The following is a 4880-nucleotide window of genomic DNA, read 5'->3' as shown; positions in this document are numbered from 1 at the left end:
GTTTGGTTTTCAGCCTTCGGAGGAGCAGTGGGTTTGAGAGGCTGTGCCTGAGGTGGGGGTGGGCACGTGCCTAGGGTCCAGTGGTGAAGAGTCCTCAGCTCCGCTGCGGGGCATGGGATGGATCCCTGGTCCGGAAACTAAGCTCCCACATGCCATGTGGTCGAAAACTGTTTTACAGGTAAATAAATAAAACAAAACTGGGTCTTTAAAAAAATGAAGTGAGGTGGGGAGGGCTCACCCCCACCCTGGAAAGTAAACAGAGCTTCACATGCAATGCACAGGCCATGTAGCCCTGGGAGTGGGGTGGGCGGGAGGTGGGCAGGGGACCAGGAGTCAGGCCTCCATGGCAACAGGCCTTCATCACCTCTGATCCCAAGGCTTCTGGAGGGCAGGGGGCGATGGGGGAGGGCGGGGGGGGGGCTGGGGGGTGGGGTGATGGGGGAGGGCACTGCGAGCGGCCATCAGCCTCCCTCCCACACATCTCCGCAGAGCTGTTGAAACAAATTCTTCATCCATGTCGGGCTCTGAGGTTTACAAAAGCTTTTCACAAGTTTGGGCTTGTTGGAGCCTTAGCACTCCCTAGTTTCGAGTTTCGTGGGCAGCCCCGTTTTACAGAAGAAAACTGAGGCTGGGCCCAGTGAAGGGGCTTGCCCAAGGCCATGGTGAGTTAGAGGCAGAGGCCAGACTTGAAAGCAAGGCCTTGTGTCCCAATTAGGTGCTTTTCCCACAGAGGGGAGACTCAGGCTCAGAGATGTGCAGTGACTTGCCCTAAGTCACGCAGCAGGGAGGAGCAGGAGCCTTGAAGTCACAGCCCTGGTCACACCCCAAGCCTTCTGCACTATACCAGGTCACTGTCCAGGACACCAGAGGTCATTCTTGGTGGGTCTTAGGAGGGTGTCATACCCAGGGCATCAGAGGCAGGATCAGATGGGCAGAAGTGATCCAGCGCACAGGAGGAAGTCTTCCTGGGGGAGGTCATCCAGAGCTAAGAGCTCAGGCACAAGTAGGAATTAACCAGTGAAGCAGTGGGAAAGGGTAATGCAGGCAGGGTAAATTGTGGAGGTGTGAAACTGTGATTGTGCAAGCAGGAACCACAAACAATTTGGTGTTATTAGGGCGTGACGCAGAATGCCGAAGTGATCTCCAGGGAAGGCAGGTCCAGCAATGGGGATTTTAAGTTGAGGGCAATGGGGAGCCAATGAAGATGTTAAGCAGGGTGAGACATAATTACTGTGCCCCAAACAGAAGTCAGCGCTAGAGAGGCCCAGACCTCTTGACTCCCAGCCTAGAACTATGGGGAAACAGGAGACATTCTGGCAAAGGTGGGAGGGCGCTCAGCTTGCCTTGGGGCCTCAAGCTGCCCACTCGGCCCTGAGCCCCTGCAGCTGCAGGAGAGCTGCCTCCGTGGGGAGCCAGTTCCGGGCCTGGCCCACTCAGCACCAGTGTGTCCTGCGGGGTTGGGCTGAACCGGGCACGGGAAAGGTGAGGGGGCGCCGGGACCAGTGCCCCAGGCCTCACACTCGTGAGCACCGCCCACCTGGCTGTGCTGAGGCGGCGACTGAATCAGGCCTTCCTGGGAGCCAACCCTTGCCTGGCCTGCCCCGGGTTGCCCCCATGGCTCTGTTACTGCATTATGGCTACTGCCGCTACCACCGACAAAGCTGTCGGTCCAGCAAGGAGCAGGCCTCCCGCAGTGTGGAGGCCTGGTTGAGCCCAATCTCCAAAGCCGCTCAGCCCCCGATGGCCCCGCTGGGGAGCGGGACTGGCTCAGCCTGGGGGGAGGCTGGCGGCCCGAGTTCCCCCCTCGATGTTTCCCTCAGAGAGAGAGCATAAGGCCCTCCAAGGGCATGTGAGGCTGCGCAGGCCTGCCTATGGGCCACAGGCTGGAGCCCGTGCTCGAAGGCCAGGAGGCAGCTGTCTGGAGCCTCCAACAGACCCCACAGTTGGCAAGAGGGGAGACTTCATTTTTTTTTGCCATACCACATGACATGTGGCATGGGGGCTCTTAGTTCTCTAACCAGGGATCAAACCCACACCTCCTGCAGTAGAAGTCTAGAGTCTTAACCACTGGACCACCAGGGAAGCCCTGGAAACTTAATTTTTTATATTAAAGCAAATCTAGTTCTCCCCCTAGGGAGCCTGGAAGTAGTGACACCCTGGCAGCAATAAGCACATTTGGCCTCTAGATCTTGGTTCCTACACACCACTCTAATAATACGAACCAGAACTCCCTAGAGAAATGACTGATTCAGGGGCTGAGACAGGGAAAACAATAGATGAGCCTGGATCATCTTGGAGTGCTAGAGAGTAACTGTGTGTAGCTGCTCAGTCGTGTCCCACTCTTTGCGACCCTGTGGACTGTAGCCCACCAGGCTCCTCTGTCAGAGGAAGTGCTAAATAATAATAATAATAATAAACAGATGGGATTTCAATACAGGAGCCAACCTGAAAGAGATCCCAGGGGCTAAACCTAGGCCAGGATGAGCAACAGAAGAAATAGCATAATTGGATTATAATCCAACACATAAAATAAATATCCATGAGTCCACATTGATGTAATGATTGAAGAAACAAATAAATGGGGAGACTAGGCAAATCTTCCTTATAGAAGAATTCTGAATAATTCATGTAGGTTTCCCCCCTCTGGGAGGTGGAGCTTAATTTCCCATTGCTTTGACTGTGGACTGAACCTAGTGAAATCTTCCAAAGAAAGGAAGTATAAAAAAGATTAAAAAAAAAAAAAGAAAACAATTTCATAGTAGAGAAACCTGACAAATACTACCATAATCAAGTTAACATCACCATTAAACAGACAAACTCAGAGCAACAGGAACATGTTCCCGGAATTTGATCAGGTGTCAGCAAACGCGCAGAGGCTACTTGGCGCCACCCACCGCTCCAAGTGTTCTGCCCTCAGTTCAGTTCAGTCCAGTCCAGTCGCTCAGTTGTGTCCGACTCTGCGACCCCAGGGACTGCATCACGCCAGGCCTCCCTGTCCATCACCAACTCCCGGAGCTCACACAAACTCATGGCCATCAAGTCCGTGATGCCATCCAACCATCTCATCCTCTGTCATCACCTTTTCCTCCCACCTTCAATCTTGCCCAGCATCAGGGTCTTTTCCAATGAGTCAGTTCTTTGCATCAGGTACACAAAGTATTGGAGTCTCAGCTTCAGCATCAGTCCTTCCAATGAATATTCAGGACTGATTTGCTTCAGGAAGGACTGGTTGGATCTCCTTGCAGTCCAAGGGACTCTCAAGAGTCTTCTCCAGCACCACAGTTCAACAGCATCAATTCTTGGGCGCTCAGCTTTCTTTATAGCCCGAATCTCACATCCATACATGACTACTGGAAAAACCATAGCTTTGACTAGATGGACCTTTGTTGGCAAAGTAATGTCTCTGCTTTTTAATATGCTGTCTAGATTGGTTATAACTTTTCTTCCAAGGAGCAAGCATCTTTTAATTTCATGGCTGCAGTCACTATCCGCTGTGATTTTGGAGCCCCCCCCCAAATAAAATCCGTCACTATTTCCATTGTTTTTCCATCTATTTATCATGAAGTGATGGAACCAGATGCCATGATCTTAGTTTTCTGAATGTTGAGTTTTAAACCAACTTTTTCACTTTCATCAAGAGGCTCTTTAGTTCTTCACTTTCTGCCATAAGGGTGGTGTCATCTGCATATCTGAGGTTATTGATATTTCTCCAGGCAATCTTGATTCCAGCTTGTGCTTCATCCAGTCCAGCATCTCCCATGACGTACTCTGCATATAAGTTAAATAAGCATGGTGACAATATGCAGCTTTGACGTACTCCTTTCCCAATTTGGAACCAGTCTGTTGTTCCATGTCCAGCTCTAACTCTTGCTTCCTGACCTGCATACAGATTTCTCAGGAGGCAGGTGAGGTGGTCTGGTATTCCCATCTCTTGAAGAATTTTCCACAATTTGCTGTGATCCACACAGTCAAAGGCTTTGGTATAGTTAATAAAGCAGAAATAGATGTTTTTCTGGAGCTCTCTAGCTTTTTCAATGATCCAATGGATGTTGGTAATTTGGTCTCTGGTTCCTCTGCCTTTTCTAAAACGAGCTTGAACATTTGGAAGTTCATAGCTCACGTACTGTTGAAGCTTGACTTGGAGAATTTTGAGCATTACTTTGCTAGCATGTGAGATGAGTGCAATTGTGCGGTAGTTTGAGCATTCTTTGGCATTGCCTTTCTTTGGGATTGGAATGAAAACTGCCCTTTTCCAGTCCTGTGGCCATGCTGAGTTTTCCAAATTTGCTGGCATATTGTAGCACTTACACAGAATCATCTTTTAGGATTTGAAACAGCTCAACTGGAATTCCATCACCTCCACTAACTTTGTTCCTAGTAATGCTTCCTAAGGCCCACTTGACTTCGCATTCCATGATGTCTGGTTCTAGGGGACTGGTCATACCATTGTGGCTATCTGGGTCATGAAGATCTTTTTTGTATAGCTCTTCTGTGTTCTTGCTACCTCTTCTTAATATCTTCTGCTTCTGTTAGGCCCATATCATTTCTGTCCTTTATTGAGCCCATCTTTGCATGAAATGTTACCTTGGTATCTCTGATTTTCTTGAAGAGATCTCTAACCTTTCCCATTCTATTGTTTTCCTCTATTTCTTTGCACTGATCACTGAGGAAGGCTTTCTTATCTCTCCTTGCTAGTCTTTGGAACTCTGCATTCAGATGGGTATATCTGTCCTTTTCTCCTTTGCCTTTTGCTTCTTTTCTTTTCTCAGCCATTTGTAAGGCCTCGTCAGACAATCATTTTGCCTTTTTGCATTTCTTTTTCTTGGGGATGGTCTTGATCACCGCCTACTGTACAATGTCACGAACCTCCATCCATAGTT

This window comes from Muntiacus reevesi, chromosome 3 (assembly GCF_963930625.1).
Source record: "Muntiacus reevesi chromosome 3, mMunRee1.1, whole genome shotgun sequence".
NCBI lineage: Eukaryota > Metazoa > Chordata > Mammalia > Artiodactyla > Cervidae > Muntiacus > Muntiacus reevesi.
The sequence above is the reverse complement of the archived record's forward strand: the minus strand, read 5'-3'. Positions refer to the sequence as shown.